The following is a 17220-nucleotide window of genomic DNA, read 5'->3' on the forward strand; positions in this document are numbered from 1 at the left end:
CTGTTATAAATTGGTATTTTTAAATTCTCAGACTATGCCCTCTTTTCCTGGAATCACCAAACAGGGGAAACATCTTATTTACAGCAACTCTGTCCAATCCATTAATTATTCAAAATGTTTCTAGGAGATCCCCTCTCATTCTTCTATATTCTAATGAGTAAAGTCCAAGAGCCGCTAAGCATCCCTCATATGTTAGCCTTCTCATTCCTGGAATCATTCTGGTAAACCTCTTTAACCTCTCCAACCTTGCTCCAGTAAAACCTCATTAGAACGCAATTCGTTAATCCGCGGAATCACTTATAGCGCGGGTGTCTGTGGACCCCATAGTCCCGCAAAGGCTGCCCCAGCCCCGTAGTCCCGCGCCGGGAAGCTGTCGGCAGCGGGGAGGCGGAGGGGCTGTTTGGGTTTGATTATTTGTGGGCGCTCTGACATATACGCATCTGTTCTATGACTCAGCTGTAAAACGGTATGAAATCTTGGACCCCAACTACCGCGCTCTAACGAGGTTTTACTGCATATCCTTTCTAAGATAGGGGGCCCAAAACTGCCAAATGAGGCCTCACCAGTGCCCCATAGAGTCTCATCTTTATTCTTATACACAAACCCCTTTGAAATGAATACCAACAGTGCACTCGCTTCTTTACCACCGATCCACCTCCGATCCAACCTGATGGTCATCTTTCAGGTTATCCTTCACGAGGACCCCCAAGACCCTTTGTACTTCTGAGGTTTGAATTTTCTCCCCATCCAAATAATAATCCAACTGTTTATTTCATCTACCAAAGTGAACAACTGTTCATTTCTTCACCCATTCTCCTAAGCTGTCCAAGTCTCTCTGCAAGCTTTTGATTTCTTCTACACTTCATCACCTATCTTGGTGTCACCTGCAAACTTTGCCACAAAACCATTTAATCCATAATCTAAATCATCAATATACATTGTAAAAAGAAGCGGCCCCAACACCGATCCTTGCGGGACGCCACTAGGTGTCCAGCAGCCAGAATAGGATCCCTTTATTTCCACCCTTTGCTTCCTGCCTATCAGTCAGTGTTCTATCCAATCTATTATTTTTCCAGTAATTCCAAGTGCTTTCATCTTATTAAGCAGCCTCTTATGTGGCACCTTATTGAGGGCCTTTTTAAAATCCAAATACACAACATCCACAGCCTCTCCCTTGTCCACCCTACGAGATTTCCTCAAAAAATTCCAATAGGTTCTTCCCTTCGTGAACCCATGTTGGCTTGGACCTATCATGCCATGTGCCTCGAAGTATTCCATAACCTCGTCCTTGGGATTGATTCCAATATCTTTCCAACTACCAAAGTCAGACTAATAGGCTTATAATTTCCTTTTTTTTGCCTCCCTCCCTTCTTAAACAGTGGAACTACATTTGCAACTTTCCAATCCGCGGGAACCATGCCTGAGCCTATTGATTTCTGGAAAATCCATTCCAATGCCTCTACAATCTCCAAGACCACCTTCTGCAGAACCCATGGGTACCCTTCATCCGGTCCCGGAAACTTATCTACTTATTGATCATTCCCTCTTGTAATCCTGACTGTACTTAATTCTATTCCCGAAGACCTTTGAATATCAGGTATATTGTTAATGTCTTCCACTGTGAAGACTGATGCAAAATATCCATTTAGTTCCTCTGCCATCTCCTCGTCACCCATTATAATTTCTCCCGCTTTATTTTCAATCAGTCCTATATCTACCCTGGTCTCTCTTTTATTTTTTTATACATTTGAAGAATCTCTTCATATCCTTTTGTATGTTATTTGCCAATTTACTTTCATAATTCATCTTTTATTTCCAAATGACTTTCTTTGACTCTGTAAGTTTTTTAAAATTTCCCAGACCTTTGCTTTTCTAGTCATTTTTGCTCCCCTGTAGGCCCTCACTTTTGCTTTTGTTTTAGCTTTGAACTCTCTTGTTAACCACATCTGCGTCATTTTACCATTCATAATTTTCCTTTTCCTTGGAATATATCTATCCTGTGCTTTCTTTATTTCTTCAGGAATATAAACCAATTCTGTTCTGCCGTCTCCCCATCTAGCTTACTTTTCCTGTCAACCTAGTCCAGCTCCTCTCACATCCCATTGAAATTCCCTTTGTTCCACTGTAATATTGACACATCTGATATGTGAACTCTATCATGTTGTGATCACTACTTCCCAAGGGCTTTGCAACCTTTAAATCCCTAAGCATCGCAGGTTAATTACACATCACCCAATCCAAAACCGCTGATCCTCTGGTGGGCTGATCAACTAGCTGTTCCAAAAAGCCAACCTTTAGGCATTCTATAAATTGTTTCTCTTGAGATCCTGTACCTTCCTGACATTCCCAATCCACTTTTATATTTAAATCTTCCATAATCATCTTGACATTCTCCTTCTGACACGACTTTTCAATTTCCAATTGTATCTCGCAATCCATTTCCTGGCTGGTGTTTGCTGTGTTACAAGCCCAAATGATCCCAAAACCCAGCAGCAATAGATATTCACCAAGACAAATGGTTACTCAAACAAAAGTTGCTCTTAATTATCTTTAAAAATAAAAACAGGATCAAACTTTATCTTATTACTTTTAATTGATTCTAAGCGCATGTGTATGTAATGTGTGTGTAAGTTTAGAAAGGTTCTTTAATTCACAGTCCAATCTCACTTCTCATTCATCCAAGTTCACTGGTTGCAGGCAATTCTTATACTGTGCACAGAATTTAACATTTATAAAGTTCACCAGGTTTTGGAGCTTGAAAAGTAAATAGTTATCACTGAGGAAGGTTATTGTTGGTTTCAGAGAGAGACTTGTTGTTCGCTGGACACTGACAAAACTGATTCATTTTAATCAGCTATGTCAGTGTCTTGCCGAAGTAACTTGCCCCCTCAAGGTTCTCCAGATGATAACCTCTTTCTTTTAGGTTACCACAGAGTGCCTTTTTGTTTCCCTTATTTCAAGTGAAACATTAGACAGGCAGTCCTCTCCTCTTGTATGGACCACAAGGGCTTTGACAAGGCTGAACAAAGCACTCAGAACCCATCTGCAAAATGGGGTTTTCCACAAGCTTGCCAGCTTGACTTGTTCCAGTCCCAGCTTCTGCTGCTGCTGACTGTAAAACTGCAGAACTGAATTCTCTTCCTTTCTCTCTCTCTCTCTCACTCTCTCTCTCTCACTCACACACCCAGAGAAAAGTCTGTTTTTAATCCCTCTCTCTGCTTACAGAAACCACATGACCCTGTTAGAACAGCAACGTGCACCCAGACAGCCTACGGCTCCACACCTAATCCTCCATTTTCTTTCTTCTGTTGCTTTTCAAAACAACAATCCATTAGTGAAGTTCCTTGGACACTCCCCAAAGCTTTTGCAAAGGCCTTCAGAGCCGGCCTGTCTAGCTTGAGCAGAGCTCCAGTATTTTAAATGAGATCTGTTTTGAAGTGTTTGTATGTGACCTACACTAAAAAACCTGCCACACTTTATCTCCCCAAATCATATTTATATACAATATAAAACACAACATATTCTGTCACGGCTGTTTTAGGAAGGTCATATGGTTTTGCAAGCAGAGTGAGTCAAACATGTTTTTCTCTAAGTATGACAGAGAGAAAGAGACTGCTGGTTTACTGCAGTGGTTTTTGGAAGCTGGGTTTGAAACCGCATTTTGTAGACCGGTTGTGAGTTTTTAGTTCAGCCTGGTCAAAGCCCTTGTAGTCAATACAAGAGGAGATGGCTGGTTGTATAATATTTCACCTGAGATTAGGGAAACAGAAAAGGAACTCTAGTGATCTGAAAGAAAGAATTTATCATCTGGAAAACCCTGATGGGGCAAGGTTCTTCGCCAAGACACTGCAGTGGCTGAACAGAAGGAATCAGTTTGTGTCCAAAGAGCAACAAATCTCTCTCTGAAAACCTGAGCAGGAACGATTTACAAGCACCAAAGCCTAGTGAAGATTTATAAATATTCAGTTCTGTGCACAGTATAAGAATTGCCTGATACCAGTGAACTTGGAGAAGTGAGAAGTGAGATTGGACTGTGAACCAAAGAACTTTTCTAAACTTATACACATATTACATACACGTGCGCTTAGAATTAGAAGGGGGTTAAGTTAATAGTAATAAGTTAACATTTGATTCTGTTTTTATCTTTAAAGAAAACTTTTGTTTAAGTAACCATTTGTCTTGGTGAATTTCTAGTGCTGCTGGGTTTTGAGGTCCCCTGGGGACATCACACCTTTACCTAGACAATGTCACCATCTGCGGCCATGATCATCAGGTCCACAACGCGAACCTTGCCAAATTCCTCCACTCTGCCAAGTCCCTCAATTTGACCTTCAACAAGGACAAGTATGTGTTCAGCACAACTTGCCTGGCCCTCCTCAGATGTGTCATGGCACATGTGTCATTGCCCCTGAACCCGACCACATGCATCCCCTTATGGGACTCCCTATCCCACCCAACCTCAAGGCACTAAAAGGATGGCTGGGGTTTTTCTCCTATTATGCCCAATGGATGCCCAACTATGCCAATAAAGCCTACCCTTGGTAAGATTCACAACCTTCCCCTTATCGGCAGAAGGCCAGGCAGCCTTCACAGATCAAGGGAGGCATCGCCAAAGCCACGATGCATGCTCTGGACAAATCCATCCCGTTCCAGGTGGAAAACGATGCCTCTGACTTCGCGCTGGCCACCACTCTCAATCAGGCAGGGGAGGCCAGTAGCATTTTTTTTCCATACCCTTCATGGTCCTGAGACACAGCACTCCTCATCAAGAAGGAGGCACAGGCCATCATTGAGGCCGTACGCCACTGGCATCATTACCTGGGTGGGAAGAGGTTTATCCTGTTAACGGACCAACGAGTCGTTGCTTTCATGTTATATACAAATTGCAGGGCAAGATCAAAAATGACAAAATCCTGAAATAGAGAATAGAGCACTCCATCTATGACATCCTACACCAGCCAGGCAAGCTCAACAACCCACCAGATGCCCTATCCCAGGGAACGTATGCCAGCACGCATCTCCACCTCCACAACGACCTTTGCCAAGCCAGAGTCATGAGATTGTTCCACTTCATGAAAGCATGTAACCTTCCCTACTCCATTGAGGATGTCAGATCATTGGTCTGACACTGTTGGGTCTGTGTAAAATGCAAACCACAGTTCTTTTGGCCTGACAGGTCATACCCCATAAAGGCCACACTCCCCTTTGAACGATTCAGCATCAATTTCAAGGGGCCGCTGCCCTCATCCAACAGGAATGTACATTTCCTGAATGTCATTGACGAGTACACCAGGTTTCCTTTTGCCATCCCCTGCCCTGATATGACCTCAGCCATCATCATAAAGGCACTCCACAGCATATTTACCCTCTTTGGATACCCAAATTTACATCCACAGGAATCAGGGGTCCTCTTTTAGGAGAGACAAACTGCAGTAGTATCTGTTGGCTAGAGGCATTGCCACTAGTAGGACGACCAGTTACAATCCCCAGGGGAACGGCCAGGTAGAAAGAGAGAGAAAACACCACAGTTTGGAAGGCTGTCCTCCTGGCTCTCAAATTAAAGGGCCTGGCGGTGTCCCATTGGTAGGAAGTCCTGCCGGAAGCATTCCATGCCATCTGATCTCTGCTATGCACTGCTACCAACTCAACCCCACATGAACACATTTTCGTTCCCCAGGAAGTCGGCAACTGGAACCACACTACCACCCTGGCTCTCATTCCCGGGACTTGCCCTTCTGCAGAAACATGCAATGGGTCATCAATCTGACCGGTCGAAGAAGTGCAACTCCTGCACGCCAACCCTTCAGAATGCCTACATGGTGTACCTGGATGGCCATGAGGACACGGTCCCTGTCTGAGACCTGGTGCATGTTGGAGTCCCCTGCCCACTCCCCACCCCCTTCAACCCAGGTCCTACTTACACCCATACTGCCCCCGTCAGGGACTCGGTACAGGACAGTGACCCACCCCCACCCACCATGCCATACACCCTGGACCCTGCTCCAGCTGCTCCAACCATCACGACTGCCCCCACATACATCCAAGCCCCAGCTCCGATGGATCCAGCCCTCCCTCCCCAGTCTCAAGACACATGACTGGCAATGGAGCTGACCGTTGTACCACCTCTATGACTTCTAACCTGGTGGGAATTTTCCTTTAAAAGAGGGGTGAACGTGGCGATACAAGTTTATATATATATATATATATATATATATACACACGTCAATGGGTGGGTGGCCTGTCCCCCACAGGTGATCGCTCCCTGGTAACTGCTCCCCTTGTGACCCTGGAATAAAGGCCGACCTCCATCTCCCTGTGCTCAGTCGAGCACTTGAAATCAGGCCAGCTACAAGCCTAAAGTGTAATAAAGCCTATCGTTCTTCACTCTGCAGCTTTGGAATCACCGATAGAGTGTATCAATTGGGTGAAGTTGGTTGACAATCATTACCTCCCCAACAGAGGAATATCTAAACTCGTGGAGCTGGACATTTCCCCCCCAGTCTCTGTTTTCAATGTCGGCAGGGATCAGTTTTCGCGGCAGTCCTTCAGTAGCTTTCATGTTGTTGGCTCTGTTGGCTTCTTCATCAGCCATGCATCCAACCATTGCTCATCACTTCCAGCTGCTGAAGTTATGTCATCCTGTGAATTGAGGAAACTTTTTCTCCCGGGGTGGGGGGGGGAGGGCAAGGGGGTTTGTGTGTGTGTGTGTGTGTGTGTGTGTGTGTGTGTGTGTGTGTGTGTGTGTGTGTGTGTGTGTGTATATATACATGTGTACGTACGTACATGTAGATAATTAATTCCCATTTCCCCTGGTAATGCAATCCCTGGCATAATTCCCAGTCCAAGCGCTACAAACCTCTTCCCTTCTTGGTGTCCCTTCCCTGGCTAGGAGACACAATGCTCCATCTGACCACAGTCCACTCCACCTCCCATCTCTCAGTAAGCAAACTACACTGTTTCCTGATTTAAAGAGTATGAATTACAGTGAGAATTTAGATAAATGGATCATTTTCTCTGGAGCATCAGAGGCTGATCGGCAACCTGAGGCCTTCATAGAATACACACTCTAAATCTTTCTCCCAGGGTAAAATTGTTTTCAAGGTGAGAGATGGGAAGTTTAAGGGAGATGTGGGGAGCATAGCTTTTTATACTGGGAGTGGTGGATGCCTGGAGAGGCTGCTAGGAGTACAATAGTAGCACTTAAGAGGCTTCTAGGTACACATGATCATGAAGGGACATCTACTAGGTGCAAGCAGTAGAGTTAGTTTGATTTGGACAAGATGTTTGGCACGAACACATGGGTCGAAGGGCCTGCTCATGTGATGTATTGTTCTGGGTGCTACATCACACAATAATCCTAAGGCTACTTCTGGAAATGGATTCCATCATTTTGGAGTAAGACCAGTTGCTTGTTATGTCCCTGGATTAGTTCTGACAACTTTGATGAAAATGGACACCACGTTAGTAAGTTTATAAATGTTCACTGAGAGCGGAATCAGTTTGCAAATCTCATTCCTTTCCCCTCTTGTCTTCTTTGGCTTGGCTTCGCGGACGAAGATTTATGGAGGGGGTAAAAAGTCCACGTCAGCTGCAGGCTCGTTTGTGGCTGACCAGTCCGATGCGGGACAGGCAGACACGATTGCAGCGGTTGCAAGGGAAAATTGGTTGGTTGGGGTTGGGTGTTGGGTTTTTCCTCCTTTGCCTTTTGTCAGTGAGGTGGGCTCTGCGGTCTTCTTCAAAGGAGGCTGCTGCCCGCCAAACTGTGAGGCGCCAAGATGCACGGTTTGAGGCGTTATCAGCCCACTGGCGGTGGTCAATGTGGCAGGCACCAAGAGATTTCTTTAGGCAGTCCTTGTACCTTTTCTTTGGTGCACCTCTGTCACGGTGGCCAGTGGAGAGCTCGCCATATAATACGATCTTGGGAAGGCGATGGTCCTCCATTCTGGAGACGTGACCCATCCAGCGCAGCTGGATCTTCAGCAGCGTGGACTCGATGCTGTCGACCTCTGCCATCTCGAGTACCTCGACGTTAGGGGTGTGAGCGCTCCAATGGATGTTGAGGATGGAGCGGAGACAACGCTGGTGGAAGCGTTCTAGGAGCCGTAGGTGGTGCCGGTAGAGGACCCATGATTCGGAGCCGAACAGGAGTGTGGGTATGACAACGGCTCTGTATACGCTTATCTTTTAATTGGGGATAAATATCACCTAACACTGGAGATTTGCTTGTTTCCAAACATTTTAATCTTTATGATTTTCATTCTTTAATGTATTGTTCAGGTATCCCTTTTTTTGGGGATTAACATGATTTATAGAGAACATTTCATTCATCTTTAGTGACTAGCTGAAGGATTTCATCTATTAACAGATTATGTGTTTCATTCTTCTTAGCCTGTTAAATGCCCATTTAAACTGTTTTTATACATTCTTCATCTCACCATATCGTTTCAACATTCTGCCTCAGATTTATTTCTTAATTCTTATTCAATTTCTGATTAATTTAAACATCTTCCAAGATTCCACATTAAGTTCTTTCTCCCTGAAATTGTAACTCATTCTTTATGAAAGCTCATATGAAGAGACAGGTTCAATTTTAAGCTCTGCTCGTTACTTATTGTCAATCTTCAGAAAATAATATAAAAGGTTTTCCTGTTGTGAATTCTTTATTGTGATAAAACATCATCATTCAATATAACCTCTCTCTTATCCCAAGTGCCCACAATTTCCACCTCCTATAATATTATCTCAGCTACTTAAAATAACCTAATCAAACAGTGCAGTGCCTACTGGTTCTGAACATTGATCAACATTTTGACACTTGTTAATGGCTTCTGAATAATTTCAGTTCCTAATTAATTCAATTTTTACCCCATTAACTATAATTAGCAGTTCTCATGCTTGGACTCTATCCTCCTCTCCATTCTACTTAAATAATATTTGCTTTTCTAACAACTATTCTACATTCAGCTTTCAATTTCTTATGGAATAAGACAAACAGTCGTGTATGTCTTAAGATTGAAGGCCCTGTTGTCTCTGCGTTCCTCTCCCGACCTGCATGTTCTTGATGATAAACAGTTGCATGTGTTATGACTGGATCTCAGTCTCTGAACACTCATAGGTAACCAGCCATCGCATAAATCATGTTCAGGACTTAAGGGTAAACACGAGTTACTGAATTTTCTCACAGCATGAAAATGGTCCCTGGACCTACTAAATCTTCACCAACTACATTTAGGGCTTATTGCATTTATCTTATCAACATAATGAAAGAGTAAAGACATGAAATTATGCATTTTGGAAGGTCGAACTTGAAGGAGGAGTACATAGTTAATGGCAGGATTCTTAAAGGTGTGGAATAACACAGGGACCTTGGGGTCCAAATCCATAAGATTTCTCAACTTTTCCATGTAGGTTGATAGGGTAGTTAAGAAGGCTTATGGTATGCTGGGCTTCATTAGTCAGGGGATTGACCCATGAGGTTACATTGCAACTCTATAAAACTCTGGTTAGACTACACTTGGAATATAGTGTTCAGTCTATTAACCTCAAGGATGCGTGCTTAGCCATTGCTCTACTCGCTATATACTGTGTGACTGGGCACAATTCATTTGCCATCTGTGAATTTGCCAATGACATCACAGGCATTGGCAGAGTTACAGATGGCAATGAGGAGATTGATCAGTTAGTTGAAGGTTGCCACAGCAACAACCCAGCACTCAACACTAGCAAAACCAAGTCGCTGTTTGTAGACTTCAGGAAGGGGAAGTCAAGGGGTCAGCAGTAGAAAAGGTTAAAAGCTTTAAGTTTCTGGGTGACACCATCTCTGAGGATCTGTACTCGGGCCTCCATGTTGATGCAATCATGAAAAAGGCCTGCCAACAGCTATACTTTGTGAGGAGTTTGAGGAGATTCTGTATGTCACCAAACACTCTTGCAAATTTCTACTGGTGTACCGTGGAGAGCATTCTGACCAGTTTTATCACTGTCTGATATGGAGGTGCCAATACACAGGACAAAGAAAAAAGTACAGAGTACTGTGAGCTTAGCCAGTGCCATTGCAGGCACCAATTTCCACTCCATGGAGGACATCTGCAAGAGGCAGTGTCTTAAGAATGCTCAAAGACCCTCAACACCCAGGCTACCCTGCTAGCATCAGAAAGGAGGTACAGGACCCTGAAGACCAACACCCAGCAGCAGGAGGACAGCTTCTCCACTGGTGCCATCAGATTTCTGAATGGACAATGAATCACTTTCTCTTAATTTATTTATTTTTAAATGTAATTTTATAGCGATAGTTGTACCGTGATGTTGCTTCAAAACAACAAATTTTGTGATGTGTTCATGGCAATAAATTTTGATTCTGATTCTCATTGCAGGAAGAATATTGAACCTTTGGAGAGGATGCAGGAGAAGATTTACCAGGTCATGACCTGGAATGGAGAACTTGTCTTATGAGGCAAAGTTGATAGAGCTCGGGCTTTTCTCTTTGGACCAAAAAAGGATAAGAGAGGTCAACAAGATTATGAGAGGCATAGATTGAGCGAACAGCCAACAACTTTTCCCCGGGGTGTCAGTAGCAAATGCTAGAGGACATCTAGTTAAGGCAGTGGTTCTCAACCTTTTTCTTCCCACTCATATACCACTAAGTAATCCCCTTACCATCAGTGCTCTGTGATTAATAAGGGATTGTTTCAGGTGGTATGTAAGTGGGAAGGGAAGATTGAGAACTATTCCTCTAGACCCAATTGTTATTGAAATATTTTGCATGAGAAAAATTGTCATTGGCACATTTCCTTTGGAGTTCTGAAACCATGCACATAACAAGTCAATTAGGTTCGATTGAAACAGTGATTTTCAAACATTTTCTTTCCACCCACATACCACCTTAAGCAATCCCTTGCTAATCACAGAGCACCTATGGAGGACACCACTTAAGGTGGTGAGTGGAAAGAAAAAAGGTTGAGAACCACTGATTTAAGGAGAGGAGAGGAAAGTTTAGACATTTTTCTTAAAAAAAGAGAGCATAGTGGGTGCCTGGAATGCATTGCCAGGGGTAGGGGCATATAAAAGACATAGACAGGCACATGGATGAAAGAAAAATGGAGGCCTATGGGTTTGAGGTAGTGAAGGTTTTGATTTTTGAATTGGTTAATAGAGGTCAGCACAGCATTTTGGGCCCAAGGGCCTGTACCATGCAGAATTTTTCTATGGTCCATGAAATGCTGAAAACACTCAGCAGGTCTGCCAGTGGAGAGAGAAACAGAGATATGTTTCAGGTCAAAACCTTTCATCAAAACTGCTTTTCTCTCTCTCTCTGCAGATGATGCCTTTCCCACTGAACTCTTCCAGCAGCTTCTTATTTCAGCATCTGCAGATCTTTAATTTTCAAAATAAAGGACAACTTATCTGGAGCATGAGCAAAGAAAATTCAAATCTAATTTAAAAGGCTTCAGCTATCTCGACTACTTTTTCCTCCTTACAGAAATGAACCTGTGTTGAAATAAATCATTCAGTTCAATATTGATAAAAGACAAGCCTGAACATCTTTAGAAGCAAGGAATCGGATTACTAACTGCAGGCAAATAGATTGGAACCCTCATCTCCAAATGCCTGCAACTGCACTTGGATTCACTATGCGACTCATCTGTATCGGCAACAATGGAACAGATCATGCAATCAATCTGGAGTGTCCTTCACCCCAAAGTTTTGAAGTTTTCAAAGTTAATGTGAGGTTTTTGTGTTGGTAAATGCAACAAGGTAAAATGAGGACTAAAATTGATGACTGGTGTGTTGGGTTATTTTTGGAGACAATTTCCTGTTTCTCGCTTGTTGGATGATCTCAACGCTGAGCAAAATATTCACACTATTGATTACCTTCATCCATCCCTCAGAGGCCAATATTGTGAGCAGCTAGCAACTGTTGTCACCAGGTCACAATATTGCCCCCCAAGGGATGCACTAGGATAATCAGTAATGGGATTACCATTGGGTCACTGCTGAGAGGCTCAAAGATGAAGAGCATTGAATCTAAAACAGGAGGTGGACATCATTGGGTTAAGTCATTGATGGGGATAGAAAATATGGTAGAGTGTGAATCTTATGGATTTCTAGAGCAACACAAGATGCCTCCACTCATGACTGGGCAGAAGAGATATAATTGTTCTACAGAGATCAGGCACAATAAAATAACAATAGTTGAAGATAGTTATTCAGGCAAAAACAAGGATGAAGTCAATGACCTCACAGTTAATTTTAAATTTAGGCATACAGCACACTAATAGGCCATTTCAATCCATGTACCTGTGCCGCCCAATGAACCTATACCCCCAGTACGTTTTGAATGGTGGGAGGAAACTGGAGCCCCTAGGGGAGACTCGTGCAGACACTGGAAGAATGCACAAACTCCTTACAGACAATGTGGGGATTCAAACCTCGGTCCCGATCGCTGGCACTGTAAAGCATTGCGCTAACCGCTTCGCCAGCCATACCTAGTCAGAAAAGTGTCCAAAATGTCTCACCTGCATTAGTCCCACCAGCCTGCATTTGGCTCTTATCCCTCTAAGCCCATCCTATGCAGATACCTATCCATATATTTTCTTAAATGGTGGATTGGCACTTGCCTCTACTACGTCCTCCAGCAGTCCATTCCGTATTTCCACCAGCCATCTATGTAAAAAAGTTACATCTCAGGTTCCTGTTTAATCTCTCCCCCCTCACCTGAAACCCATGTCCCCTGGTTACTGCTTCCCCTACTTGTTGCAAAAAACTCTACGTTCATCTAATCTATTCCTCATGATTTTTGTCCACTTCTGTGAGATCACCCCCTCATCCTTCTGCTCTCCAAGGAAATAAAGCTCCAGTTAGCTCAGGCCCCCCCGAGTCATGTAACATCCTTGTAAATCTTCTCCAGTTTGACAAAGTTTTCCCAAAACTAAAACTGACCAAAACCGCCCAATTCTCCACATGGAGCCTCAACTGCAAATATGACCTCCCAAACTTTAAGCCCAATACTTGACTGATGAAGACCAATGTGCCGAAGGCCTTTTTGACCATCCTATCGACCACATTCAAGGTACTATGTACCTGCACTCCCAGATCCCTCTGCTCTACGACATTCCTCAGATCCCTACATGCACTATGCTGGTCTTACCCAGGTTAGACCTTCTAAAGTGCAATGCCTCACATTTATCTGCATTAAATTCCACCATTTGCTCATCCTTACCAAGATCCCTACACCTCCATTCAGTTCAATGTACCTCATCCCATCATCTCACCACTACAATTGATATCAGTCAGAACCTAGGAGTCCCACATTTCTCGGAATAGCCTCACTGTTTTGTGCCTCAGACCCACAGTCGGTAATTCAATACGATAATATCACCTGGATTCATTATGTGGCACCTCATTAACCGTTCTCTCTCTCATATATTAAGATAGCACACAAGCCAGTGGGAACTAGGTGTGGATGCCTTGCCTGACCCCAAGGCTTGTCATAAGGGGGAAAACACCCCTTACAGACCCTGAACATATTGCACCTGTTCCTACAAGGATTAAACTATCCTTTCAACTGAGAATGGAAGTATTTGAAAAGAGTTTGTCCATGCAAGAATTCAAACAAAGATCCAGGGCTAAGATGTAATACTTCTTGCTTTCAGAAGGCTATTGCACTTTGGAAATGTTCTTTGTGTGGGTCCCTTGATATGAATATGTTGAATCACTAACACGGCAGTTTTCAGATGGCAAGCTACTAATCTCACTGTGGTTGTCAGGCTCAGTATAAAATCAGAGTGAGTTATGAAGCTCAAAGAAACCAAATCAGCAATAACATTGGTAGAGTATGTTATATATTTCTGATGGATCCCTCTGGGCTTATAGGTTATGTTGCCTTTCAACAAGTCTCTGTGAGTGTCATTTATAGAATAACATTTTTCTCTTGCGCACTTTAGGAATGTTTGCCATCTCCACTCCGTTTTGAATTGTTCACACCCTACTATGTGCTTTGGGAGATTTCCATAAATCAGGTTTACTTGCAGAATGTCGAATGTATACAGATTTCTCATTCATCTTGTTGTACTTACTGATAAAAGAAGGTAATATACTGGTGGCCGTTTTAATTAAAACATGTTAATGAGTACTATCAAACATATGTGAAATTCAAAATGAAATCAAAAATAACCCATTGCTGCTCAGGTCCTTGAGATGGAGATGTCAAGAATCAATAAATTGATTCTTGGGCGGACCTGGAAGGAATAGAATGGATTTTTAAAAACGCTGAACATTGGAGGATTGAGATTCCGGAGCATAGGCTGACGTTCAGCCTGCCACTCCAAATAAGGGAGGCACCCGAGCTTCTCGTGGGAGTCTAGTGGAGTGCAGATTTCCCCAATTTCCCAGCAGTGCAGTTGTCACATTGAAATCAACCGACTGCTTAAAGAGCAGCAAATAAACATTTGTGACTGTTTCACTTCGATTACTTTAAATGCATTTAATTGGTTTTAAGTGTGCATGCATGTTTTTAGTATATTGATCTTTCTAAAAAAAAACTAATAATTCTAATTTGTGAAATATTGATTTTATCTTTCATAGCTCTTGAATATTCAATGCAATCAACCTTTGACAACTGATGAGCATGACTGTAAGGTCCCATGTGACATCTGTATAGACAATCTCTGCATGCAGATAACGGCATTGGAACATCAGATACATGGCTCTCCTTTTCCCCTTTATCTCCTTCGTTGCCACTAACTCCACAACCACTCCCACCTGTCACCCATACTCCCGCAGCCACTGCTTTTGGAGAGGCTCCAAACTAAGATGTACCTTTGTCGATCAGCTTCACAGAAGAAAACAGTTTCCTACATCATCCTGGAAAGGATAGCTTGGTCGACTGCTTTGCCCAGTTACTACCTTTCCCTTCGAGCATGGGATGTCAGCTGTTCCAGTTCAGGGATACAACTTGCACACCCACTGCCAACATCAGATGATAATTGGCTTTTCGCCATCAACTTCTCATTCATAAGGCTTAAATATATCCCTTCATCTGCAGATGTCTCAAAACAAGTTACAGCCAATGAAATACTTTCAAATTGCAGCCACATTTGGAATGCATGCACAAGATAAACAGAGAAATAAGGATGATCTTTCTTTTTGGATATGATAGCCAAGAGTTTGGCTAAAATGCTGGGGAAAAGTCCCAAATTTTGAAATAATCCAGCTCCAACAGTGTCATCAAATTTGTAGATGATACAACAGTAGTTGGCCTTTCAGCAACAACAATAAATCACATTACAGTGAAGATATGGAAAACCTCGTGAAATGGTCCAAGAGTAACAACCCAATTCTCAACTTGGACAAGATGAAGGAGATGATCATGGACTTCAGGAGGAACAACCACCCTCCTCTACACATCTAAAACTCTGTGGTGGAGATAGTCGATAGCACCAACTTCCTTGGAGTTCACTTAACTAGTGACCTATTGTGGACACTCAACACCTCCTCATTGTCAGGAAGGTGCAACAGTGACTGTACTTCCTGAGAAGACTGAAGCAGGCAAGACTACCAGCCACCATTATGTCAATCTTCTACAGGAGCTCTATCAAGAGCGTCCTAGCCAGCCTCATCACAGTGTGGTATGGTTGCTGCAGAGAGATGGATCAGAAGTTAATGCACAGGACCATAAGAATGGCAGGGAGGATCACTGGGGTCTCCCTTTCCCCCATCCACATGATCCACCGAGATCATTGTCTGAAGAGGGCATGCAAAAATCACAGAGGATCCCTTCTACCTTGCACACAGCATCGTTCAACTGCTCCTGTCAGGGAAGAGATACAGGAGTATTAGAGGCAGCACCATTAGGCTGAGGAACAGCTTCTTCCCACAGGCAATGGGAATGTTGAGCTCACAGTAACCATCTGAGATTCTCATATTTCATGAAAGAATATTTATTTGTATTTATGAATACTTGTCCAGCATATGTATTGATTGTCTCTATGTGTGTTATGTTGGGTTGTGTGTCTGCAGTTTTTGAACTGAAGACTGGAGAACAGTATTTCATCAGGTTGTACTTGTGCAATCAGATGACCATAAACTTGACTTATCTAAAGAATGGCACTTTTTTTCCCCCCCAAAATAGGCTTTATTCACGATAAATTATTTACAGAAAAAAAAAACATTCCAAGTCTTTTTACACTCTTAGGGACATGTCCATACACTCCCATTACTGCACATTGTTACATATGCTCGCTCTCTATTTACACCATTGGCACCACAGTTGCACTTGGTTGTTACTTCCTCCTGTTGCTTGAGGGATTTTCACTCAGTCTCAGACCCTCAATGCCTAGCGATGGAACGATGCTTAACTGCGGTCCTTCCCCATTGGCACTTTTAATAGGGCAGAGTATAGCTTCTGCAAACTGGTTATGTACAATAATGAGTTAATCTGGGAGCCTGTTATTAACTTTCATTGACTTTGCAATTGAGTGCACCAGAAATGCTGCCATTTAAATAGAATTCATTTAAAGGGACGTTTTAAGATTAAGTACTTGTAGTTAATGAATGGGGCAATCCATTAATAATTATAACTAAAAGGACAATCTCTGTAAATCAGGAGTAAAAATTGCACTTATGTTTAATGGTTTATAGCTCAGGTATTGGAGGCTGGTTCCCAGCCTCACTATCATCAGAACTAATTTACTAAACTCAAAAGCAGTACAGCTCCAGTTTTCTAATCCACCATGCAGAAACATTAAGCAATAAAAGCACTTAAAATACAGAAGTGGTTTCAGTGCTCAATGCAGAAGATGGAACTCTCACCTTTCGGTACCAGTCTGTGGGATGCGTCCAAACTCTAGAGCGCAATTCAACAATCCAGCGTAGGGTCACACTCCATCTGTGCTGACAGCAGGTGAACTGCCCTGCAGATGAGCTGTTGGCCCAATGATCCTCTGCCTCTTCTGATTCCAAAGAAATACAAGTGGATTCCTCTTTTCTAATTGGCCCTCCTTGTGCAATTAAAGGCAATTTCTCCAAACGGAAACGTGCACACATTCAAGTTCTTTCCGTTCACTAAGATGAATGGAAATGGAAGGTACCGTGCAACAGGGTGTGTGAAACCTTGGGTGAAAAATAAAGTGAACACATTTTGCCAACCAACCGACGAGTTCAAAACAGGAAGGCATGGAGAAACAAGGAGACGGGAGGCCAAGGTGGGATGCATCAAAGTTG

Source organism: Narcine bancroftii, chromosome 8, assembly GCF_036971445.1.
Source record: "Narcine bancroftii isolate sNarBan1 chromosome 8, sNarBan1.hap1, whole genome shotgun sequence".
Lineage (NCBI taxonomy): Eukaryota > Metazoa > Chordata > Chondrichthyes > Torpediniformes > Narcinidae > Narcine > Narcine bancroftii.